General features: G+C 44.1%; 1 protein-coding gene and 1 long non-coding RNA gene across 5 annotated transcripts in view; both read right to left on the bottom strand.

Moving 5' to 3' along the window:
- LOC124799283 overlaps positions 1-27,510 on the bottom strand; it is a 746,007-nt gene that overhangs the window by 348,322 nt on the left and 370,175 nt on the right. The gene's annotated exons all lie outside the window — the stretch shown is intronic.
- LOC124799285 overlaps positions 1-27,510 on the bottom strand; it is a 220,878-nt gene that overhangs the window by 83,820 nt on the left and 109,548 nt on the right. Inside the window, exon 2 of the long non-coding RNA XR_007017006.1 lies at positions 14,456-14,517. This is a non-coding gene — a long non-coding RNA (uncharacterized LOC124799285). The remainder of the gene's footprint in view (positions 1-14,455; positions 14,518-27,510) is intronic.

Below are 27,510 nucleotides of genomic sequence, written 5' to 3'. Positions count from 1 at the left end.
GCGTTCCTGACGTATTTTTGCGTAACGCCACATCCGATGTATAGCTCATTGGAAGCCACTATACTGGTTGGCAAGATCGTCATGTACTATCATGTCCACTGTCCCTTTGATGACCGAATCCCAGAACCCACGTCATCCCGCTGGGCCCTCGGCAGAGGAGTATGCGGTCCAGTGGCTATGAAGGAACTAAATGGACGTAAAACCAACACTTGGCTTGAAAATGACGAGTAGGAAACACGTCGAAACCTTGCGACAACACGACGCCAAGAGTCGGCTGAAAACCCGAGATGATTTTGTCAAAGAATCGTATCTATAGAACATATCAAGTAGCGTAACTACCTATATAATGATTAAAAAAGAATAAATTGACCTAAAGGCACATGCTGCAAGTGGGTACCGTTATCTTGTCATTAATGCTGAAGGCAAATATAGCGGTTCAGGTTTTGTAGGCAGAGTGAAATGCTCTCTTTATCTTCTCATACATACCTATATTCCGCGATAGGAACACCTATTTCGATGGGTTTTATAGTTACATCCTTGAAAGTAACGTAATGAGAACAGTGTCATTCTCATCATCATCATCATCACCATCATCATCATCTCCTCCCAAGGATTACGTTATTAAACACCTGTTTCGGTCTTATCACACATCCATCCATCTCTTACGAGATCAATATAGTTCTCTTTTTCCAGTCGGCCGATAATTCATTATCTTTTTTGGCATTCTGTTTTCTGTCATTCTAACAACAAGATCGTTCCACTTCATTCTGTTCTCTTCTGTCTTGTCGTTAGCTTTTTTTTTTCGAAATACCAAAATTAATGGAGGTAAGATATCAAACGAAAAACAATTACTCTGTAACTATCCACTGGACCTCAAGAGGCCATTATACACTAAATTCGCGGAACAGCCTCCAAAATTTTGTCTTTGACTTTCGGATTAGTCGTATTAAAAGTAATATTTGGCGTGTCAACACGCTAATGCATTAGGACAGAGAACAACGGATGTTTCCAGAATGAAATTTTCACTCTGCAGCGGAGTGTGCGCTGATATGAAACTTCCTGGCAGATGAAAACTGTATGCCGGACCGAGACTCGAACTCGGGACCTTCGCCTTTCACGGGCAAGTGCTCTACCAACTGAGCTACCCAAGCACGACTCACGCCCCGTCCTCACAGCTTTACTTCTGCCAGTATCTCGTCTCCTACCTTCCAAACTTTACAGAAGCTCTCCTACGAACCGTGCAGAACTAGCACTCCTGAAAGAAAGGCTAGTGCGGAGACATGGCTTAGCCACAGCCTGGGGGATGTTTCCAGAGTGAAATTTTCACTCAGGCAGAAGTAAAGGTGTGAGGACGGGGCGTGAGTCGTGCTTGGGTAGCTCAGCTGGTAGAGCACTTGTCCGCGAAAGGCAGAAGTACTGAGTTCGAGTCTCGGTCCGGCACACAGTTTTAATCTGCCAGCAAGTTTCTTAACAACGGATGTTGTTTCGAAGTACCTTCCATAAGTCAAAGGCGTGTGGCTTCTGTAATACAGACGCAGATACGAAGATGCAGGTGACTGGGTAGGTGCACTGCGACCCAACTGGTGGCTTGCCGCCAGCCCGGACGCTTGCGCTGCCAAAGCATGGCCACCGAGCTGCCAAAGCCGCAGCGCCCGGTCCAGCAACACAGCTTATGACGTCCAGCTCCAGGACTGGCTGCCCGTGTGCTGCATGTGGATTGAAACGGGAAGGCGGGGAACAAGGAGGTTTCTCAAAAGGAATTAGTACCGGCGGCCATTTAGCAAACATGAAATATAGGTTGTAGCACGCCCGGGGTACTTTAAACTGACTTCTCGTTTCGTGACCGTGCGCCCTGTCCAATCCACGTACCTGATAATCCCGCGGCGGTTGTACTGTTCTGCTTCACACTGCTGCTGGCTTGCCTGAAATTATTTATCGAAATACGCAAGCGGGTTTCGGGGAGCCACTCAACGTTAAAACACAACAGTGTCCTATGTCTGGTATGAACATCTATATTCTGAGACGATATGGAAACCACAGGTTGCACTGTTTACACTCTAAATCGTAAATGTTTATCCCAATTAACAATCTTGATGATTAACAGTCCAAAATATCATTCTGACGAGCGTACGCGTAACAGACGCGACGCGGGTGATTGTTGATGATGCGGAAGCCGAATGATCGAACGAAAGTTCTTACGCTCGTCACATACACAAATATCTGGTAATAGACCTCCTTGTCACTAGTAATGATACAGCACTGTTCGTAAAGTTAATTTTTCAGTTCTCAGTTCTCACTTGTACGAGCGTGCGCGTAACCGTCGCGGCGCGGCTGATTGTTGATAATGCGGAAACGCGATGATCGAAAGCACGTCTTCTATGGTAACTAATTTCTGCTGATTCACATTAATTCATTCCGGGAAACCGAACACTGCGCGGATGATCGATGTTGTGCGACACGCAACGAGACGATACATAAATACGTTATCGACGGCACTGCTCATTTTTTTATTACTTCTTGACGCACTTTCTTCTGAATCACTTCCATATTTCATCGCTTTACTGTAACAGCACTTGTAGCAACACTTCAGCCTGAATACTAACAAAGCCTCTCACATGCAGAGCTACACACTACACAACATAACAGTACCGTGTCCCGCGCTCGACTCACTACAGACGCGGCTGCCCGCAAAGATACTCCACAACTAAGCCAGCGATATGACAATACGCGGCCGGTCGGGGTGGCCGATCGGTTCTAGGCACTACAGTCTGGGACCGCGCGACCGCTACGGTCGCAGGTTCGAATCCTGCCTCGGGCATGGATGTGTGTGATGTCTTTAGGTTAGTTAGGTTTAAGTAGTTCTAAGTTCTAGGGGACTGATGACCTCAGAAGTTAAGTCTCATAGTGCTCAGAGCCATTTGAACCATTTTTTTGACAATACGCTTACAGGATGATGCCGGAGTACATCAAGAAGACCTATACATAGGGTGTACCGGGTAATTACAATGCTTAATTGGCCAACTGAATGAGATTCGCTCAAATGAAATGGATGGCGACGGGTTGTGAGCGTACTGTCGTTCCGATGTAGTCTTATCTTTGGACCTATCGGGTTTCCTACCCAAACTGTTGAGTGCAGATGGGCACTGTCAACGTATTTTTAAGTTTGTCGCCAACTCTGCGCGAGTAGCTAGAGTCAGAGCGAATCGGGCTATATACTGTCTGATCAAAATTATCCGGACACCCCTACGTAATGCGGAATTGACCACTATGTCAGCAAAGCATCAAGTCCATTAGGGAAATTTCAACCGTTGTACTGCTGCCCAAGTCGACTGTTGGTCACGTGATTACGAAATGGAAATGCGAAGGAACAGCCGCAGCTAAACCAAGACCAGCCAGACCTCATGTACTGACGGACAGGAACCGTTGAGCACTGCAGAAGATGTTCAAATGTTCAAATGTGTATTCATTTGCAAAGTACCTGGGCGCTTCAAGTTAATTGGAAATTCGATTCTTTATAGCAGTCGTCGTCAAACTACGCCCAGCGACCGCATGCTGCCCGAATGAAGTATTGGTGCAACCCGCGATTCTCGGCCTATTTTATAATAATGTGATCTAGAAACTAACAGACGAATCATAAACAGTCAACGCATTAAGAGCTCCTTAAGAGTGTAGTTTTCCTGTTCATTAAGACTGCAGTTTTCCTGCTCAATAATAAACAAAAATATTTACAGAGGCAGTATCATTTTAAGATGTGCTTAGTTTTAATCGATATTGGTGAATTCGGCCGTGAGCTAAGTAAAGTTGGCCACGTATATGAGGGTCATAAGGGTAAGTAATGCAGCCACTGCCGTGTTAAGAGGATGTGAGAAGGGGAATGTTTTATACTTTGTCTTCCATTACTGACAATTCAAGGGCCTGCGCGAGTTCTACCGATCAGCCGCTATGACATAAATTTTGACACGGAAGGAACACGGATTCGTGGCTGTACATTTACAGAGACGGTTGTCTTCAAACACGGTACTTATTTGTAGCAAAGAATATGAAAATAAATTAAAGCTATTTTAATATAAAGCAATGAGTAGAAGAAAATTGGCATGAAAACAATTAGTAAACTGGTGTGATTGGGTCTGAAATTGCATAATGCATTTAAATATAAGTACAGTTATTCTGATTAATCAATTAATCATCTGACCCTTCCACAGGCTGTACAAGAATACTTCGTCAGGTAATTACGATGTCACAATTTGGGTTCGCCGAGGATGAGAGAAATCTGAAACAGCGAAGAGTCAGTACGAAGTTTCCCGAATGGTTACGACTTTTAACGATCAGTACCTCGCGGCCGGCAGCCAGCCTATCACGCCCTCTCTGTAGTCTGTTGGCGGCACATAACATACTAATTAAAGAAGGTTACCAGTTATTAATAAGATCGGTTCATATGCGGTCCGGCCGGCCAAGGTGGCCGAACGGTTCTAGGCGCTACAGTCTGGAACCGTGCGACCGCTAAGGTGGCAGGTTCGAATCCCGCCTAGGGCAAGGATGTGTGTGATGTCCTTAGGTTAGTTAGGTTTAAGTAGTTCTAAGTTCTAGGGGACTGATGACCTTAGAAGTTAAGTCCCATAGTGCTCAGAGCCATTTGAACCAAAAATGTTCAAATGTGTGTGAAATCTTATGGGTCTTAACTGCTAAGGTCATCAGTTCCTAAGCTTGCACACTATTTAACCTTAATTATCCTAAGGACAAACACACACACCCATGCCCGAGGGAGGGCTCGAACCTCCGCCGGGACCAGCCGCACAGTCCATGACTGCAGCGCCTGAGACCGCTCGGCTAATCCCGCGCGGCTGCAGAGGATGATTGCAAAAAACGTTACATGAAATTAGTGGAAGAAATGCCAAAGTGCTACCAGCACTCCAGCTAGCACAGTGACTATGTGTACGGAGTTACAAAGGCAGTGGTACAATAGTTGAGCAGCACCTTATAAGCCACACAGTAGTGTAGACAGTGCCAAGTGCCTTGTCGAGAGTCTTGACCTGAATCCAATAGAATACCTCTGGTATAAGCTACAACGTCGCCTTCGCCATTCCTCCACAGACATTCAGACACCTCATTACAAGTGTCCCGAGCCGTCATAAAGGCAAAAGTGGACACACAATTTTCATTAGCAGGTGTCCGCATACTTTTCATTGGATAGTAAATGTCGCTGAATGGACAGCCGTAGCATACAATCACCGTGGCGTCACTATTAAGTGAAAACATGATTTTAACAGCTCAAAAGCATGTAACGTAGCTTAGAAAGTCTCACTCTCATATCTTATGAACGGGAAGTGGCTGATTAGACGAGAAATACATACCTTGTCATGTTCTAGGCCAATAACAGTACAACGTGTGAAACGTATTCGTATTACGATCAGACAATTAAAAGAAATGTTTATTTAGCCGCGTCGGGACTGAATTAGAAATAGTATGAATTCGGTAATCAAAAATGGAACCTTCCGTAACTATTGCAGAAGAAACGGGACTCATAATACTTAGTAATGGTAAATCAGTGATCTCTTCTGGCCATCAGTAAATCAATTTATACAGAACTCTGTACAACGTAACTGAATAATTTGCATGAAGCACTTTCAGAAGTTTATGCACGCGATCCATCTGGCAAAGAATGGTTTACCGTTGTGCCAGACAGGGTATGAATCGACAACCAAGCGCCTTTATAAGTACTTAGGGCACTTACAGGGAATGAAATTTTAAACTATGGAATGACATGAGAGGATATAAAAAGCAGACGAGGTATGCTGAACACGTTATGCAATTAACATGTCGTCACTAATGAGAATATGTTATTTTGCTCACATTTTCTTCCTCTACACAGGGCGTCCGCAGTTGTCGGTACTAGTGTATTGCAGTTTGTTGAGTAGGCGCCACAATTGTGTCCAACAGTTTTTACACGACTTTTTCAACCGTTAGGCCCATTTGAGTGTTTCAGAAATGAACAACAGGAGACTTTCGCTCAGTTACATTCTTCCTGATACACTTTTCTGAGTATTCTAAGCGACAAAAGAGCTCCTGTTGTTCTGCTGGGATTTTCCTAATAGCGGAAACCGGTCGTGTAAAAAACTTTCTTGCCGCAACTGGAGCTACTATCCAATAAAAATAATGAAAATTTGTTCCAAGCCGAGACTCGAAACATGATTTCGTGGTTTTCGCGAGCAGTCGCCTTTACCATTAGGCTTCCTGCAAACGTCTCCACACCTCACTCAAATTTCCATTGTCTCTGATGTTTCCCCTATGATTTGTAAACATTGTCAGCAAAAATTCTCTCAAAGGCTTCTGGGATCAGCACCACTGGGGCAATGAACTCTATGGAGGAGTACTCGAATGCACTCACGGTTAAGGCGACCGCACGTGAGAATCAGGAAAACTGGCTTCAAGACTCGCTCTGGAAAGAGTTCCATTAGTCACGACATAATCAACTCAAATACACAGTTTCCGCCTTGTGTGGTGCTAACGTTTAAGAACAGTGCATCACAGCTTCTACAGATTGTGTCTGATATCATGATTAATTCCGCAAGCCGTTAACCATCGGCGTAAAGTGGATGTGCCTGATTACTACGTTGAGTGCAACTATAAACTGATCGTTTCTCAAGAAGGACCAATGGCTAGAAATTCCTGGACGCTGTTCAGCGTCAAATTTTCACAACGATTTCATTTTGTTAAGAAACACAACAAGAGTATGACAACATGCAGCGCATTGCAAAAGAGGTTCAGAATTTTTATTAGGTGAAAAACAGAAGGACATTTAACACTTGAAACATGCTTGTAGTATTTGAAAACGAAGCTACAGCCCCGATTCGCGCCGGACTTCAATAGAGAAAAAAAAAGTCTGATGGCGGCATCCAAATTGTTTAAGTACGTTTAACCTTAATTATCCATTATCGTCTTGAAAGGGTACAGTACCGCCCGACATTGAAAATAGGTACAACATTCTTCGTTATTCTTGTCAGAACAACATATTTTTTGTAATAATAACGCAATTTCACTTAATACACCGAAGCCGGATACCAGTGTAGGAAATAAGGACAATTTATTTATTTAGTTGATCACATGTGCACTCCCACAAAATAAACCCCACCAGCCAATTTGGTGAGATCTGTGAAATGAATGAATGTATGGTCGTCTGCTAACGGCAGATAGTGAATGTGCAATATATGATCATCTTTGAGAGGGTCCTTTGGTCACCTTTGGTGGAACCAAAGAGATGAAATTTACTTGAGCTTTGAGCGCCTGAAATGTGGCTGACCAATACGGTAGCATGGTGCTCCCACACCTCGGCGGCGGTGCGAGATGGCCTGAAGAACGGCCATGATTCAGCACTCTGGCGCTGGATCTTGTGTTGGTAAGACCTGTCTTAGGTGTGCTCCGTATAGACAAAAGAGTGGTGACAATGGTATGCATGTGAAATACTTAAGAGTAGTTTGGAATAATTATTTCTCTATTTCAGGAACTTTTGGGGGGAGAATTAAATGTCAGGCAGGTAATATTAAGGGGATCGTAGTAATCTTCGGAAGTGACCAATAAGTTGAAATACTTGCGAGTGCTAGTACTAAGTTGAAATACTTTCGAGTGCTAAAGTTAAGCAGATTTACCGGCGTGTGTACTATAAATTGGAAATATTTAAGAAATGGCGTGTGCAGGACTTGAAATTAGAGACGAGCACTTCCACGTGGTGAGTACTGAGTGAGTCTCAATCTCTGTATGAGACAAAGGATGAAGAGATGTACTCGTCCAAGGTATCAATTGAGGACTCGCGTGTGTGACGAATATGATCTTAATATTACTTTGCGTGAGTCACCCGTCTATCCAGCAACGCCACTTGGCTTGCATTGCACAGGAAGACGTGCATATATCCTCCAGAGTTCGTAGTAGGAAATAAAAGTTACGAAGTGGGGCAGTGTCGTGTGGAACTGGGATGAATACTAATTGAAGTGGGGAAGCTGAAAGTGAAGTGATTCTAACGTTATGACTATTCTTTGTGATTGTATTCTATGTTGCCAGTGTGATGTATTTCACGTAATTTAATTATGTGTAGTTTGCATGGGAGAGTAGCAAGATAGGTTCAGAGGCAGAGTATTATGCATGTTCCTTTTTGTACCGCTCGGTCTGGAGGAAATTTTCTTGATGATGGGTGTGAGAGTCGAAGTGTGAGATATACCAAAAGATCCACTATCCTATCCAGAAAGTGCACTGTAGCGTTAGATAATTACGAGACCATAAGATAGAGAATCACCAATGTAAAGCCATGCCCACTGGGCGGAGTTTCTCATGTGTAATTGTTGTATAAAATGTAATGGTGTGTTTAGGTTATCTTTGAATCATAATAAAATTGGTCGGAATAAAAACGATAGTGAAAAGAAAAAGATTGGTGGCCTTGTTCTTCGAATTGTGTGTAGTCATGATATCCAGAATTTATATTGTGTATGCCATTCATATTCAGTGCGATGGCCACGTGTTGATTAAAGCCGTTGGGTAAGAAAGAAAATGTGGTATTGCCAGTGCGTAGTGAACAATCAGAGTTGTGTAAATTACTAATAGTCAGATTTGCGTTATCCGTTTCCGTTGCGTAATATTCAAACAGGAGAATAATTTTTAGCTTAATTGTGAGTACTAGAGCTCATAATCAGTCATTGATGTTACTCGATAAATAAGAACAAATCCACTCGCTTTGCAGACCACTCATCTTGCAGGCCTGACTGCTTGATGCCACAGTATGAACAAGGCATGTGGGTGCCTCTCAGTCTGACCAGAAGGACGAAATGTCTGCTTATGCTGTTAAAACTGTGTGTGGGTCAGCCACTCCAATGCGGATGTTGCTCTTTCATATTATGTATGCTGGGAGCGGCGAGCAGTTTGGGAAAGCAGGACAGAACCACTGGCGGGCTCAAGCCTCGACTCGAACGGTGGGATGCGTCCGCGTGCCAGCGAAAGGTAGAGCCGTAGGTTCGACTCTCGGATAAGTAGGCAGTTTACAACTGTCAGCGACATTCCACCACAGAAAGAAAGTACCTTCCGAGAAACTAGCTACGGCACGATCTGTGTCTACATATATACCATGCAAGCCACTGTACAGTGTGGACTCCATTCGCTTTCTCTAATACTGATTTTCATGTCCCTTCCTAGTAACGTGCCGCTATTATCGAATTTCTTTCCTTTCCATTCTCGTACTGAGCTTGAGAAAAATAACTGTCTGTATGCCTCTGTACCTGCCCTAATGTTTATCATCTACTTTCGTGATCCCAATGCAAAGAATACGGTGAAGGCAGTATAATGTCCGCACAGTATTCTTCTACAGGTACTCTACATTTATTCAATAGGGTTCCGCAAGAAATACATCGTCATTCTTCAAGCACTTCCATTTACATTCCCCAAAGATTTCTCTTACTTTTTTGTATGGGATATACTGACGTATTACGACCCTACCAGCACGTCTCTGAATTCGTCCAATATCTAGACTCATGCCAACTCCATAAGGGCTCCGGACACTGGAAGAGTACTCCAGGATTGATCATACTAGTCTTGTATAGATTTCTTTTACAAACACATATTTTCCCGAAACCCTACCAACGATCTGTCTTCCATTCACTTCCTGATGATGATGACGATGATGATTTTGACTTATGGGGCGCTCAACAGCGTCGTTGTCAGCGCCCGTACAAATACCCAATCTTATCACCATCCAGTCTCGCCATTTTCCCGAACGATGATGAAGTGAAGAGGACAACACAAACACCTAGTCCCCGGGACGTGAAAATCTCCGACGCGGCTGGGAATCGAACTCGGGGCCCAGTGATCCAGGGGCAGCAACGCTAGCGACTAGACCACGAGCTGCGGACTCCATTCGCTTTCTCTAATACTGATTTTCATATCCCTTCCTAGTACACAGCCTGACAAAAAGACTGTAGCACCCAGAAGGGGAGGAGGAAGGAAATCAAACTTCGCGGCTTGAAAGGATATGTGGAGCTATTTGTGTGTGTGTGTGTGTGTGTGTGTGTGTGTGTGTGTGTGTGTGTGTGTGTGGATTCCTAAGGGACCAAACTGCTGAGGTCATCGGTCCCTATACTCGCACTCTACTTGAACTAACTTATGCTAAGAACAACACATACACCCATGCCCAAGGGAGGATTCTGACCTCCGGCGGGAGGGGCCGCGTAATCCGTCAATGGCCCCTTAGACCGCGCGACCACTCCACGCGACAATACGCTATTTTAGTGATTACAAAATCCATGCAACTTTACAAAGAACTTGGCGGTATGATCCCACTTCCCATCTGGCCCAGATGCATTGACTGATTCGCTTGAGACTCTAGCTCGTCCTTGACGGAGTTTACGTCCGAACTGGATCCACAGATGTTCTATCGGGGACAGATTTGGATATCTTGTTGGCCACGGGAGTAACTCAACATCACGCAGACGATTCATAGATACACGCGCCATGTGAGGCCGAGTATTTTCCTGTTGAAAAATACCGGTACGATTCTGTCGCATGACAGGCAACAACACATAAGGGCGAAGAATGTCCGTCACGCACAGTTCTGCCAGCAGCGTCCCTCAGTCACTAGCAGCCCTGATGATGAAGATGATGATGTTGGTCTGTGGGGGGGCTCAACATCGAGTCACCAGCGCTCTTACAAGCTCCCAATCTTTTCAGTTCCAATCTCGCCACTTCCCGAATGATGATGAGATGATGAGGACAACACAAACACCCAGTCCCCGGGCGGAGAAAATACCCGTCCCGGCCGGGAATCGAACCCGGGACCCCACGAACTGGAGGCAGCAACGCTAGCGACTAGACCACGAGTTGTGGATATTAGCAGCCGTGATCTGAAGCTAGCGAAGCAAATTAAGCCACTCAGCAAAGGCAAGTCTATTGGTACAGACTACAAACCCGTTTGGAGTTCAAAATGGTTCAAATGGCTCTGAGCACTATGCGACTAAACTTCTGAAGTCATCAGTCGCCTAGAACTTAGAACTAATTAAACCTAACTAACCTAAGGACATCACACACATCCATGCCCGAGGCAGGATTCGAACCTGCGACCGCAGCGGTCGCTCGGCTCCAGACTGTAGCGCCTAGAACCGCACAGCCACTCCGGCTGGCCCGTTTGGAGTATGCTGATATAATAGCTCCATACGTAGCATCATATACAAGCACAACAAAAGGTCCGTCTCTAAGAATTGGAAAGTTGCACAGGTTATTTCAATACACGAGTATGAAAAATGAAATAATCTGTTAAACTACTGACCCATACCACTGACATCGATTTGCAGCATGCTTTTGGGACTTATATATACTGTATTCGAACATTATGAATTTCCTCTAAGAAAACGACCTATTGTCACATAGCACGGATTTAGAAAATGTCGTTCTTGCGAAACACAACAGGTTCTTTACACGAAGTAATGAATGCTATCTACAAGGGAGGTCAAATTGATTCCATATTTCTACATTTCCAGAAGACTTCAGACACCGTTCCCCACAAGCAGCTTCTAATCAAACTGCATGCCTGATGGAACGTGATCGAGTAAAACAGTTGTGATATCTGACGGTCCCCAAGGAAGTGTTACGTTGTGCCGGTTCTAGACGCTTCAGTCCGGAACCGCGCTGCTGCTACGGTCGCAGGTTCCAATCTTGCCTCGGGCATGGATGTGTGTGATGTCCTTAGGTTAGTTAGGTTTAAGTAGTTCTAAGTCTAGGGGACTGCTGACCTCTGATGTTGAGTCCCATAGTGCTTAGAGCTATTTGAACCATTTTTTACGGTGTACGCGATCTGCCTAATAAATAAAACGATTTAGGCGAAATTTGAGCAGCTCTTTTAGACTGATAGATGACGCTGTCGTTTGCCGCCCAATAAAGTCGTCAGAAGATCAAAACCAATTGCAAACTGTTTTAAGCGAGGTATCTGTCTGGTGCGAAAACTGAGAATTAATAAAAAAAAACAGTGAGGTCATCTACATGCGTTTTAAAATGAATCCGTTATATTTCTATTACACTGTAAATTCCACAAATTTAAAGGCTGTCAATACAAATAAATACCTGCGGTTCACAACTGCGAACAACTTAAACTCGAACGATGACGTTGATAATGTCATGAGGAATGCGAATCAAACACCGCCTTTGTTGGTAGAACACTTAGGACATGCAACAGATCTACTAAAGAGACTGCCTACACTACGCTTGTCCCTCCTCTTCTGGAGTATTGCTGCCCGGTGTGGGACTCTTACGCATTAACACTGACAGCACCATCGAAAAAGTTCAAAGAAGGGCAGCTCGTTTTGAATTATGGCGAAATAGGAAAGAGCATGTGACGGAATGATATACAAGTTGGAGCAGCAATCACTAAAACAAAAGCGTTTTTCGTTTCGGCAAGGTGTTTTCACGAATTTTCGGTCAGTAACTTCCTCCTCCGAATGTGAAAATCCTTTATTATTATTTTGTTCTGATTTCACGATAGTCTTTGTAACAATTATTGGTTAAACACAGATAGCGGCATGAATGGAAAAGTTAATAATAAAATCTGTGCCTTTTTTATTGGGCAGGCAGCACTGCTTTGTGAATCCTCCGTTTTTATCGTTATTCAATTGTTTTTATTCAGTTTAGAGTTGATTGTTGCGAACAGGAGCTTGTATGTCGTTTACAGCTCTTTTTGGCTGTTTTAAAGGCAAATCAGTACGAAATGTCGAGTACAGAAAAGTGCAAACTTCCGACACATTTTACTCTTCGAATTTAATAGAGAATCTAGTGCTGTAGAAACCACGAGAAGAATTTGGGGGGCGTATGGGAGGAAGCATTTGTTGAGAGACGGTACGGGAATTATTCGACTTGCGTAATTAACGAAGTTCTGTAATATCTCTTTTTGATGAAAACCACCTAAATCAGTTGGTTCACTACAGTCCTCGCCAAACAACGCGAAAATAGGTACAAATTATAGAATACGACCACATAACCATTGTGCATCGTTTGCGTTCATTGGGTAAGATGCAAAAATTGGGTACATGGGTACCGCATCTGCTAAACGACACGAACAAAAATCAGCGAGTAACCATATTTTCGTCTTTCCGGCCTGTTAAAGTTTGACTTGTCGTAGGTACAAACCCTTCCTTAGGAACACTGTTACAGGTGAGGAACGGTGACAGTATGTGGACTGAAAGAAGAGGAATGAAAAGGAACGCGCAGTGCGAAGGACTCTGCATACCCTCAAAAAATCTTGTGCATTTTGGGGAACCAAATTGGCTCTCTTTATCATAAATTACGACCAAGAAATGAATGGTTATAAATGCCGCCGCTTACAGTGAACAGATAAGAAGACTCCCTGTTATTAAAAACGAAACTTCTGGTAGCCTCGTGTTCTTAACACTGTAAAAAATGGCAGGAACTTGGCACCGATCCAATACATTTTAAACACGGATTCATCTTCCGCTAAAGTATATGCAGATATTTTTAAACAGGTAGCTCTGATTTGTGGTGCCTTTGGTTGCGTTTGACATCGCAAGAAAATATCTGCCTCAGAATATTTAAAAATGGTTCAAATGGCTCTGAGCACTATGGGACTTAACTTCTGAGGTAACCGGTCCCCTAGAACTTAGAACTACTTAAACCTAACTGACATAAGGACATCACACACATCCATGCCCGAGGCAGGATTCGAACCTGCGCCCGTAGCAGTCAGGCGGTTCCATACTGAAGCGCCTAGAACCGTTCGACCACAGAGGCCGGTCAGGATATTTAACTTTAAACTAAAACCGCACTACAGCCTCCCAACAACATGGGTTCTGCCACGTTGGCATGACAAGAAAGTGCTTCGATAGTCGCCGGCCGGGGTGGCCGAGCGGTTCTAGGCGCTACAGTCTGGAACCGCACGACCGCTACGGTCGCAGGATCGAATCCTGCCTCGGACATGGATGTGTGTGATGTCCTTAGGTTAGTTAGGTTTAAGTAGTTCTAAGTTCTAGGGGACTGATGACCTCAGAAGTTAAGTCCCATAGGTGCTCAGAGCCATTTTTTTTTTTTTTTTGCTTCAATAGTCGACTCAAATCCTGTAGATAAAAATTGTGCTTCGAATTGAGAAATTCAGAATAAAATACGCCGTTGGAAGCCCAGCAGTCGTACTGTATAGTTAATTTTCCACGTAATTAACATTTGTGAATGTTCTCGAAATATTTCAAAAAATATTGGTGGTAATTTCCCAGATACGAGGTACTAGCATTCAGTAATTATTTTCTCTTACAAATGGGCATCGTACCAATAGTTACTGGTTGTAATTTCATTATCTTGAGCCTCCAAATATTTCAAAGTGCTCTTTTCTGTTTCCCACACGAAGAAATGTTAATTGAATTTGCTTACATTTAAGGTTTATAAGGCAAGATTTCCGCCACGGTGCAAGGTCAACAAAACGTTTACTTACTACAGTATCAGACAGGATAGGCGGCGGCTACAGAGGTTATCAGCGCAATGTGACACACTTACCTGTAACAAAAAGAAAAGAAGTCAGTGAGTACAATCTTACGAAAGGGGCAGTACTGGGTTGCAATGGAAATCTTACACATGTGTGGAAGACGGGGCATCAAATAACATCTAACGCACTCGGGAATTATTTTTAAATGCCGCAGCTGTTTGTTCAGTTTTAAATGAAACATACGTGAGATGATGGGAACCTGAAAACAAATTGCAATTATTCCCCGTTGCAGTCAGGAACAAAAAAATTCCTCTTCGATATCTACGTCATTGACTTCCCTCCCGGTTATCCGATAACGTTTTCTTTACTTTCTAGTTAAGAGGGTTGGAACTTTAACAGTAGCAACTATTTATTTACAGCTCGTACAAAATAGATAAGTGTTTCAAAGTTTTACTGACCTTCAAAGTAGTCACCAGCATTGTGTACAGCCAGTTGCCAGTGATGTGGAAGTCGTAGGATTCTCTTAGGAGTGCCAGTTGTGTTGACAGTTCGAGCGGCGCGGTCTATTGCCCGACGAAATTGTAGCAGTTCTGAAGCGAATGCCGTGAAGTGTTTCCTTCAGTTTAGAGATCGAGTTGAACTCATGAGGGCGTAAGTCAGCGGAGTGCAGGGGAGCTCATCGTAGGTTGTTCCAAAAATGAACAGCATAGAGAAAGAAGTGGTGACACTTTCTGCAGGACCTGACCATCATTTTGCAGTACAATGCTCAAGCACGTACAGTGCAAGCTGTTACTGATTTGTTTGACTGATGGGGCTCCTAAAGTGCTATACTACCTACTGCGCTCCCCTGACTTAAGACCTCGTGAGTTCAACTCGATCTCTAAACTGAAGGAAACGCTTCACGGCACTCGCTTCAGAACTGCTACAATTTCGTCGGGCAATAGACCGCGGCGCTCGAACTGTCAACACAACTGGCACTGCTAAGAGTATCCTACGACTTCCACATCGCTGGCAACGGGTTATAAATAATACTGGTGACGACTTTGAGGGTCAGTAAAACTTTGAAACACGTATCTATTTTGTACGAGCTGTAAATAAGTAGTTGCCACTATTAAAGTGCCAACCCTAGTACTTACTGTGTGAATGGCAAGAGGAGTTACTGAAATTGGTCCCGGTTACCATGGGGGAAGTTTAAGATTCTTATACCGGGAAAACCAAGGAAGAATACGGATTACTGGAACATACCTGAATCATAATCGTTTTGCTTCTGACATTATCTTGTGTGCCTATACCGCAGGTTAACTCCAACTACGTAGGGAAGAATTTAATAAAAAACATTTTCAAACTTGTCCCAGAAACAGTTATACACTGCTCACTATCAAAATTGCAACACCAAAAACAATAGAAGGTAACGAAATTTTACTTATTGCGCATATACAGTGTAGTAGGAAGAACGCACAATGAAATGTGTGGGTGGTTTGGTGATGTACAGTTTGCGAAATGTAGTAGACAGACCTGGCACCTCTGGCGTAATAACGGCCTTGATACGCCTGGGCATTAAGTCAAACAGAGCTTGGATGGCGTGTAGGAGTACAGCTACCCATGCAGCTTCAACACGATAACACAGTTCATCAAGAGTAGTGACTGGCGTATTGTGACGAGCCAGTTGCTCGGCCACCATTGACCAGAGGTTTTCAGTTGGTGAGAGATCTGGAGAATGTGCTGGCCAGGGCAGCAGTCGAACATTTTCTGTATCCAGAAAGTCCCGTACACGACCTGCAACATGCGGTCGTGCATTATCCTGCTGAAATGAAGGGTTTTGCAGGGGTCGAATGAAGGGTAGAGCCACGGGTCGTAACACATCTGAAATGTAACGTCCACTGTTCAAAGTGCCATCAATGCGAACAAGAGGTGACCGAGACGTGTAACCAATGACACCCCATACCATCACGCGAGGTGATACGCCAGTACGGCGATGACGAATACACGCTTCCAATGTGCGTTCACCGCGATGTCGCCAAACACGGATGCGATCATCATGATGCTGTAAACAGAACCTAGATTCATCCGAAAAAATGCCGTTTTGCCATTCGTGCACCCAAGTTCGTCGTTGAGTACACCATCGCAGGCGCTCCTGTCTGTGATGCAGCGTCAGGGATAACCGTAGCCATGGTCTTCGAGCTGATAGTCCACGCTGCTGCAAACGTCGTCGAATTGTTCGTGGAGATGGTTGTTGTCTTGCAAACGTCCCCATCTTTTGACTCAGGGATCGAGACGTGGCTGCACGATCCGTTATAGCCATGCGGATAAGGTGCCTGTCATCTCGACTGCTAGTGATACGAGGCCGTTGGGATCCAGCACGGCGTTCCGTATTACCCTCCTGAACCCACCGATTCCATATTCTGCTAACAGTCATTGGATCTCGACCAACGCGAGCAGCAATGTCGCGATACTATAAGCCGCAATCGCGATAGGCTACAATCCGACCTTTATCAAAGTCGGAATTGTGGTGGTGCGCATTTCTCCTCCTTACACGAGGCATCACAACAACGTTTCACCAGGCAACGCCGGTCAACTGCTGTTTGTGTATGAGAAATCGGGTGGAAACTTTCCTCATGTCAGGATGTTGTAGGCGTCGCCACCGGCGCCAACCTTCTGTGAATGCTCTGAAAAGCTAATCATTTGCATATTACAGCATCTTCTTCCTGTCGTTTAAATTTCGCGTCTGTATCACGTCATCTTCGTGGTGTAGCAATTTTAATGGCCAGTAGTGTATGTTTATTGCACTCTAAATACTGCCACACATTAGTTATAAGTTCTCTCTTTTATGTAATTTAAATAACTGCCATAAAAAATACAAAAAGATCTGTAGCAGCTTCAAATATATTTAAAGGAAGGTACGCTTACACATTCCTGGAAATAAATTGTTTCTCACGGCACAAAGAAATTCACCTTTAGATTATTAAAAAAAGGTTATGTAATGTTTTTCCTTCCTCCTGAATAATTTATCAGTCGTCAGTTGTGCCCTCGTCTATCGCGGAGCACAGAGTTCAAGAGTTCAATAGATTTCTTAAGTATATTATTTGTATAAATATATGATACTTCGTGCATAAAACGTGTTTAATGTATGTATGAATAATCTCTTATAAGGCGCTGTTTGTAATTATTGTATACATTTATGCGTGGTTTGATCTCCTTTGATATGTATGAAGTTGACAATCAAAAAGACAATAAGTAATGCAGCCATGAACAGTATAATCCAGTTGTTAACATTCATGGAAGCGGCCCAACACCGCCCTACACAAAATATTTCACATTATCTTACTTACTCGCTTTATTTGGATATTCCCGCACAGGGGAATCTCTGTTGATTTTGCATTGGATGAACAAGCTAAGAATACACAAAAATATCATTAGCTCAGACTTTTATTTTTTGGTGAGAACAAAATCGTGTGAAATGTGGAAATCTCATTGAAATTCAATAAATACTGTGAAAGGTAGGCACTGCACCATATTTGGGACACGTATCAAGTTGGTTGCATAAAACCAGAACAAGTACAAGTTTCACGATTTACAGTCCGATATTCAGTAATTGGAACACACTCTCCCAGCCATACCGAATAATAACCCTTACTGCGATAATGAGGAAGTTTCTCATGATATTAATCACTAATTGTTTGCGTGCAGAGAGTCTGAGAACTCTGGTCAACATCTTTAATTTCGTTTCTACGAACGGTGCCTCAGCTTCTGACGTCAAGAAACCTTCAGAGAAATCTGTGGTTTACTGAGTGGAAACGACACTTGTTTGTCATGACTTTAACGCAGCAACGTTAATATTTTATATACAATAGCTCGTGGTCTCGCGGTAGCGATCTCGCTTCCCGAGCCCGGCGTCCCGGGTTCGATTCCCAGCGGGATCAGGGATTTTCACCTGCCTCGAGATGACTGGATGTTGTTGCGTCGTCTTCATCACCACCATTCATCGTCTTTACGGTCGGAAGAAGGCAAACCACCTCCACTAGTACTGCGGTGCGGGTCTCCCGCATCGTCCCCTATGCTCTGTTACGGAGTATGGGACTCCATCATCATCATACAAGCAATGTCAGTACACTAATAATGTGGTTGAGGTTGTGTAGCGGGTACAGCAACAGACTCTGAACCTGGTGGTCCCAGACTCAATCCCTCCATTCCTTCCAGTACGGTCCCAGGTCCACTCAGCCTGCTATTGAAGCGAGTACCGGACTTCTTTCCCGGGGGGTAAGAGGCGGCCGTGGTGACGGAGAATAAGATGCCAGGAACTGTGAGTGTTAAGAAAGTGTTTGTAGGAAATCCCGTAGGGAAGAGTAGAAGAGGGAAACCCAGGAAGAGGTGGCTTGGAGATATGAAGAAGGACCTCAAAGCTATGGGAGTCAGAAATCGGCGAAGGAAAGCAGTGGACGGAGAAGAATGGAGGTAGGTGACGAAGGAGGCCAAAGTTCTAGGAGTGAACCGGCGACCAATAAGAAAGATGGCACTGAGAAGCAGCAGTAATCAGAATAGCAAGAAACTTAACATCAAAATAGGTGACCACGAAGTTAAGAAATTCTTCTACCTTGGTAGCAAATTAAACTAACGGACAAGGCAAGGAGGACATAAAAGCAGACTGCCGCAGGAAAAGAGAAAAGAAAACTGGCACAAGCAAAGAGGGCATTCCTGGCCAAGAGAAGTCTACTGGTATCAAGCATGGGCCTCAATTTGGGAAAGAAATTTCTGAGAATGTGCAGCTAGAGCACAGCAATGCGTGATATTGAAAAACGGACTGTGGGAAAACCAGATCAGAAGGAATAGAAGCGTTTGAGATGTGGTGCTACAGAAGAATGTTAAACATTAGGAGGCCTCTTCAATAAAATTCTTCAGGGTATCAGACCGCATCGTCATAATTTAAAATGCGCCAACGTTTCGGCCAGCGTTGCAGCTAGCCTTCATCAGGGCCGAAACGTTGGCGCATTTTAAATTATGACGATGCGGTCTGATACCCTGAAGAATTTTATTGAAGAAGACAACGGCCGCGGAAGCCTACGCTTACATTAGGAGGCCTGATAAGATGGAGAAGTTCTCTGCAGAATCGGTGAATGAAGAATGGAAGGTACGCAAAGCGCTGACAAGAATAAGGGACAGGATGACAGGGCGTTTGTTAAGACATCAGGGGTTAACTTTCATTGTACTAGAGGCAGCTGTAGAGGGTAAAAACTATAGAGCAAGACAGAGATTGGAATATATTTAGTCAATAATTTAGGACGTAGGCTGCAAGTGCTACTCTGACACGAGGAGGCACCATCAAACCAGAAGACTGATGGCTACAAACAAAAAACTAGCTCGGTCATATCTACGGGTAGCAAAAAGAATCAGTTCTACCTATCCAGCTCATAACAGAACGCGGCTCCGGCGAGATGCCTGGCATTTTCAATTTATCCCTTGTGCCAGCCTTTCCAGAATCAGAAATTGAGACAGGATTGAAAGGTTTAGGTTTAAACTGACGTCTTCCCGAACGCCAGTCCGGTGACTTAACCACCTCGCTCTGTCAGAGACTGGAACCTGGACGGTTCCCTCTCACAGGCAGTGGGCAGTGGTCTTACCAAGAGGAATATTGCCTGTAAAATGGACTTGTGAAAGGGACGCGCCCTATCCGATTCCCCGGTCCAGCACGCGGTTTTAACCTACCACAGAATTCCAGCTCAGCTAACTTGCACAGACAATTTATTTTTAATTGCTTCGATCGGGAATGAATAGCCTTTAATCGATTTTCTTTTTATCTGAATCAGGAGAAAGGTAAAAAATCATGTTTTAACGACACGTGCAATGAAATACCAATAAGAATCACTATTAATGTCCTTTTGTACCATCGTAGTTACTAGACACTATTATTAAGTATGCAATGGCTTAAACATGATTACGACATGCTAAACTGAAATCAGTGCCAAATAAAACAAGTCTCAAATGTCTATGATTTATATATGCAGACTGAAGTAATGAATGGAAATTCGTACCAACCCCAGGATTCGAATCCACCTCTCCTGCTTACTAGGCAGACGCACTAACCAATACGCCATCCTTGAACAGTTACTTTGCACAACTTGGACACCTCCGTCCTCAATCCAGATTCCCAGTCACATCATAGATGTTTGAGACTTTAAAATGTCTCAGGAACCATACAGTTTCATTTCATTAAACCAGCTATGCCTGGTTTCAGGCAGGATCCCCTAATTCGCTCGATGATGAGGTGCCATTCCAATACAGTCGGAAAGCCTCTGTAATGATGTTTAAGTTTATGAGGAATACCAAGTAGGCTGAAGCGTGAATGGGAATTTGTATTGAGGAGGGAGGCGTGTTAGGGTAGTCACTGTGCCGGATGGCATACTGGTTAGCGCATCTGCCCAGTAAGTTCCAGTCCCGGGTTCGAATCCCGGCCTTGGTACAAATTTTCATTCGTTTCTGCAGTCTGCTTGTATGTAATCAATGTACTTTCCCCCGTAGGGGTAGTCTGGCTATTAACGTTAAGCTAAAGGACATCATGTCGACAAGATATCGCAATGGTAAGACACATGATTCGCATTCGAGGGCACGGTGATACGAATACCCGTTCAGCCACCCAGTTGTAGGTTTTCCGTAGTTTCTCTGCATCGCATAAGGCTAGTGCGGAAGTGATTTCTATGAAAAGCACTTCCTTCCCTATTGCTCGTCGCCTGCGGGAAGTTAAACCTTAATCGTCCTCCCATCCTAAAAATCATCATCTCGAAGTCTGTAATTAACGCTACAGTGCTTTACAAGGAAAACCCTTGCCCTCACCTTCTTCAGAGCTGGGAATCAGTCATCTCGCCAGCCATGGACTCCATCCATTCCCCTTACCTACACTCCACAGTGGCCGAGCGGTTCTAGGCGCTTCAGTCTGGAACCGCGCGACCGCTACGGTCGCAGGTTCTAATCCTGCCTCGGGCATGGATGTGTTTGATGTCCTTAGGTTGCTTAGGTTTAAGTAGTTCTAAGTTCTAGGGGACCGGTTACCTCAGAAGTTAAGTCCCATAGTGCTCAGGGCCATTTGAACCATTTGGCAGTCTGCTTTCGCTTCAGTAGTTGAAAGCAGCAAACCTATAGCGTTCATTTCTATAGATAACACCACACCTATCTATACAAATGTACTCTATCGGTTTGCTAATTTCAGTTACCGAAGCGAAATCAGACTGACAAAAGAACATTGCTACATATTCTGAAACCTCCTTTCCACATAACAATTTCATGCATAATTTGTTAGAAAAAGATCAGCATCCGTGGGTTTCGAACTCTGTACCTTTAGCACGATAGTCTGACGCTCACCAACTCACCGCTCCCAGAATGATTCCCCATTCTTCTTTCCCCCGGTAATAAACTTTTCTCCGTCCGGGGTTATAAACTGCGTCTTGCCAGTGTAGAAATTTTCGCACTAGTTGCAGATTTCATTAAATATCTCCATAGAAATGTATTTTACTTAGGAGAAATATTTTATAGTCTATTCATAGGTGCTACAGTAAGGTTCATTTCTGGGGCCAGCTGCCATTCTTGGAGAAGTCACTTTTCATCTTCAAGCCTTCCTACATTTCGTGACAAATTCTAGTGACGTGAAGTTCCTGCTTATGCCAGCGTCTTCTGACACCCAAACCTCCAGATGTCAGACAGATCGGTACCAAACGTTGTGTGTCGATAGAGTATCAATCAAAACTCCGATTTAGTTCGCGCTGTGTGCTGTCGTCCAGCAGAAGATGCGTAAACGGTAATTAAAAATAGTACCACAACTACCGAGTATACACCAACAATATCTGTAAGCTCGCAATGTGAGGATCTCTGGTAGAGCGTATGATTGTCGTGCCTTAGGTCCCGAGTTTGAAACCCACTGATGGTGATTTTCTTTTTAACAGATTATGCCTGAAATTGTTACTTGGGAGAATATTTTTCTGCCATGTAGAAGGACATTTCAGAGTTTGTAGCAGTGTTCTTTAGGCAGTCTGCGCAGGCCGCCATTAATAAAACCACGAATGGTTAGACTTCAACTTCGCTACCAGTACTGAGTTGCTCACTCTTGAAGCGGGTGATCGTCCCGTCTCTCTGAACCTGCAGATGTCAGACACTCAGATGGGTACCAAGCATTGTGTGTCGATAGAGTATCAAGCAAAACACCAATTTAGTTTGTGCTGTGTGCTGTCATCCAGTAGAGGATGCATAAACGGTAATTAAAAGCAACACCAGAACTACTGACTATACGCAAACCGCATCTCCATCGCCTCCACAACAAGGGAAGTTTCCAGTTGAAATGAATGAGGAGGGAGGACGACCAAAGGAAGACTTTACATACATTTGAACATTTTTCTTCGGATTTCACGAAAAATAACACACACACACACACACACACACACACACACACACACACAGTTTGGACGTGACGTTGATTGCTCTTGGAGGAAGACAGCTCCATCGTGTGAAATTTCAATTACCAAGTAATTTTAATCAGGCTATAGTGTGTTGAACAAAGGGAGTTAATCCACTAGTAAGTGTCTGGATGTGCTCTTGACTGACTAGTGGTCCGCCATGGATTTTCGGCTGAAGAAGGGGTCCGCCAGCTGAAAAGGTTGGGAAGCCCTGGTGTAACAGATATGTGTTGATAAATAGTAACTGACAGGCATTTGAATACGGGTGCCGGCCTTCCTGAGCCTCAATATTAAGAAGGAAAGGTCGTCCACTAAATGCGATTAATTTGTATGTTAGCGCCATGAAGGCGTATGTATTTAACATTTGTTCATTGGCTGTCCTCCCAGGGCCTGCGTCCAACTTGACACGGACACGTGTTACCAACATCTGCTCTATATCGAGTACAGTTCACGTGCAAGGCCGTTTATACACATTAGTGGAATTTTTCTGTGTCAAAAAGCTTTTAATGAGAAGTTATTCACGTATTCAGACATTATTTGCACTATGTATCCTTTTTCTTTACGTAAGTGTTATAAAAGCTGAATCATTTTTCAGTTTAAGATATTTGTCCTCTTTTGTGGCAGAACATTTGTTGGAAAAATCTCCAAGGCTCGTGCAGCCTTCACAATGTGTCTCGAACACAAAGCGCACAATAAAATAAAGACTACAGAGGCACAAAAGCACATAGTCCACTACCATAGCACGAGTGATCGCGTGGAGAAAGGACGGCACACTCTCCTCATCAGCTCATCAACGTCAAAGCCAAAACTTTCTTCTCGAGAAACCTTGACATTGAAGTTTCGTTAACGAGCTGTGTGAGCGTATCGGACTGTTTAGACGCGTTCGGAATGGCGTGTGGTCGGAATTTATGCTACAAAATCGTAGTGGTTCTATCTGCATAATTTCGGAGAGATCCGAAAGCGCACTTGTTCTAGCCTCCTCTGGAAGCCTAGAAGGTCAATGTCCGTTGGAACAGCATCAGGCAGCAGCAGAACGGAGAAAGTGTGTACCTGAGTGACGGGTGCGTTTACAGCTGGAGGCAGAGTTCAGCCGTGACCTTGGCTGGCGTCCACACACACACACACACACACACACGCACACACACAGATACCGCCCCACCACACAGTGAGAGCAACTGGCGCCGGTGCTGCAGCGAAGCGGCGGTGCACTCAACTAGCATTCCGGGCGCTCTCCTCGCTTTGAAACTCTCCTCGCTTTGATCTGTAGTTAATAGTAAATTTTATGTAGGAATTCCTGCCAGAGCGAGCCATAGACTGGGCCGTAACGAGAGCTGGCATCGCCACGTGACTCGGTACAGTCGCGTTCCACTTCAACGTAGAGTTCGGTGTCACCTCGCAATGCGAGGATCACGGAAAATACCAGGACAGCTTCCTGTCTGCGTCATTATAAAGGTAAGGAGAGAGGAGTACCGATGATTACGAAAAACGTGACGGAACGCGCAAGCAAAAATGTTAGGTTGAGCAAGTCCATGGTGTGCAAATTGCGGCAGCAGGAACGTGTTGCTGAGCAGAACCTGATGTAAAGATGTGCCACAAACAAAAAAGAAGACGACGAAGAAGAAAAGTGTCTCTACCATGTATCCTAGCGAACGGGACCCTAAATGTTTTGTTTCACCGCCTTTGTTGCACAAAACTGTACTTCAAGGCTACCAAGGAATCTCTGAGAAAAACTGTTCTGCCTATGGGATTTGGTTTTGGAAGGGGACATAATAAACGAGTCGTCATGTGTGTGAACGGCATAGTTCCAAAACAAGGCATACTATATCAGAATTTTACTGAAAAAGAAGCATCAGAATAAAAGCGGACAGTGATTTATTCAGACGAAACGTGGCTTCATACACATCACACAGTAAATTACTGACGTCGACGGGTGCAAGGAGTATTGTCAAAACTGCCGATCAGTGTTTCATTGTCGTACTACGCAGGGCACTGAGTATAGACGTGTAGCGTGGGACAGCGCTCGAGTCTTACGAATTCCGTAGTGTACACTATTAATATCTCCCCTCCTGGCCCTCGGGCGTGAACACGACGATGCTGCCATCCTGACCCTATAGCCTGTAAATCAATAAATATAATAACTGTAAGTGTGGTTTGTCCGTGCGCTCCTCTATAACTCCGCAACCCACCCCCCCCTGTCCCGCAAGCGTTGCATGGTATGGTAGCCCACCATCCCCATCTATGAGGAAGGTTTTGGTTTGAAATTACATGGTTCAGTTCAAAGAAATGGCTGTCAAAAGACGACATCGAACCAATGGACTTCTTATGGGAAGTCCGCGAAGCATTTGGGACTCGTACGCCGAGACTAGCCAGAATGTTCCTTCCAGAATATTGGAGAGTGTTGTAAAATTTTTCAAAATGTCACAGAATATTCCAGAAGGTTTGGGAATGTTCTAAAATGTTAAGAATGTTATAGAATCTTAGAGAAAGCTCGAGAATGTTCCGGAATGTTTTAGAATTTTTCAGAATGTTCTAGTCTCGTTCAAGGTGTTCTCGAATGTATTGGACTGTTCCGTTATCCTATCGTAGAGGGGACACAATCCAGCTTAGAAACGTATATGTAATTATATAGGCGATGGTAAGACATATGCACCAGTACAATTTTGAACATCGGTTCGAGTGGATTAAGCAAAAGAGGGAAAGAAAGTGAAATTTATGTGAAAATGGATTGCTTAAGATAGTGAATAGTGTATTAAGAGGAATTTTAGCCTGCTAACTAACATTAGTATTTAGCTTTATCTATTTATTACTACGAATTTAATTCGAAATTAGGGAATTTTGTTGAATACTTAGGCATATTTAAGAGTACTTAAAGGGTAGCCTGTTTATATTATTTGAGAATCTTTACTGAGAGTGGAATACTAACATTTCTACGTTCTTATGAATATTCATTGTTCTCTATTGATCTGCAATTTCCGAAAACAACTGAAAATAAAGACTAAACGAAGCAGGTCTTTTAAAGATAGTATTAAAAGAGCGTCATAATTACCATGGCAGTCCGCTGCTCGAATGAATACTTTTTACTGTCTAAGAATTTCCATCCCATAGATCAACATCAAGTGATTAAAAACGAAGTCACTGTATTTAACATACGTAACAGTATGACGTCTTTCAACAATAAAATGTAATCCTACTCACTAAAGCACGGTGTATCGTCATGCATAGACTAAACAAGTTTTGAATGACTAGAATACGAGTATCATCGGATCTACATGATTACTTCACGTATAAGGAGAACAAGATGTTTTTGCCTTTACGACAAGTCACGTATATAAATTTCGCATAATTACATGTTAGCCGGCCAGAGTGGGCGAGCGGTTCTAGGCGCTACAGTCTGGAACCGCGCGACCGCTACGGCCGCAGGTTCGAATCCTGCTTCGGGCATGGATGTGTGTGATGTCCTTAGGTTAGTTAGGTTTAAGTAGTTCTAAGTTCTAGGGGACTGATGACCTCAGAAGTTCAGTCCCACAGTGCTCAGAGCCAGTTACATGTTAAGTACATTGGCAAGATCTGTTTATTGGCCTGAGACATTGCTGAGTGGTTAGCGTCGCTGCCTTCGGTGCGGAAGGACGTGGGTTCAAGTCCCGGGTACTCAGGTTTTTCCTGCGACAAGGAGGTCTGGAACGGGGTCGACTCAGTCTCGTGATGCCAAATGCGGAGCTGCTTGAACACAGTAGCAGCGGCACCATCAGTATTCATCTACTGGCGAAAGCGGCCGGAGGCATTGCCGACATGCTGATCACATGTCCCACGGGAAAAAATGCTAGTACGCAAAGAACCGTAGCGGCTCTTCTCACTGTATCAATATCGATACGCTGTTATCTTCGGCTCTTAGATGTTGTAAAGCAAGCGCAACTCCCTGTAGCGTGGCCTGGAGGGCCGGCTTGCTGGGCCCGCAAGGGCATTGTGGCAATTACACTACTGGCCATTAAAATTGCTACACCACGAAGATGACGTGCTACAGACGCGAAATTTAACCGACAGGAAAAAGATGCTATGATATGCAAATGATTAGCTTTTCAGAGCATTCACATAAGCTTGGCGCCGGTGGCGGCACCTACAACGTACTGACATGAGGGAAGTTTCCAACCGACTTCTCATACACAAACAGCAGTTGACGGGCGTTGTCTGGTGAAACGTTTTTGTGATGCCTCCTGTAAGGAGGAGAAATGCGTACCATCACGTTTCCGACTTTGATAAAGGTCGGATTGTAGCCTATCGCGATTGCGGTTTATCGTATCGTGACATTGCTGCTCGCGCTGGTCGAGATCCAATGACTAATAGCAGAATCTGGAATCAGTGGGTTCAGGAGGGTAATACGGAATGGCGTGCTGGAGCCCCACGGCCTCGTATCACTAGCAGTCGAGATGACAGGCATCTTATCCGCATGGCTGTAACGGATCGTGCAGCCACGTCTCGATCGCTGAGTCAACAGATGGGGATGTTTGCAAGACAACAACCATCTGCACGAACAGTTCGACGAAGTTTGCAGCAGCATGGACTATCATGGCAAAACGTCATTTTTTCGGATGAATCCAGGTTCTGTTTACAGCATCATGATGGTCGCATCAG

The sequence above is a fragment of the Schistocerca piceifrons genome, chromosome 5 (genome assembly GCF_021461385.2).
Source record: "Schistocerca piceifrons isolate TAMUIC-IGC-003096 chromosome 5, iqSchPice1.1, whole genome shotgun sequence".
NCBI classification, from domain to species: Eukaryota; Metazoa; Arthropoda; class Insecta; order Orthoptera; family Acrididae; genus Schistocerca; species Schistocerca piceifrons.
Note: the sequence above shows the minus strand (reverse complement) of the source record. Positions and strands in the feature narration are given on the sequence as shown.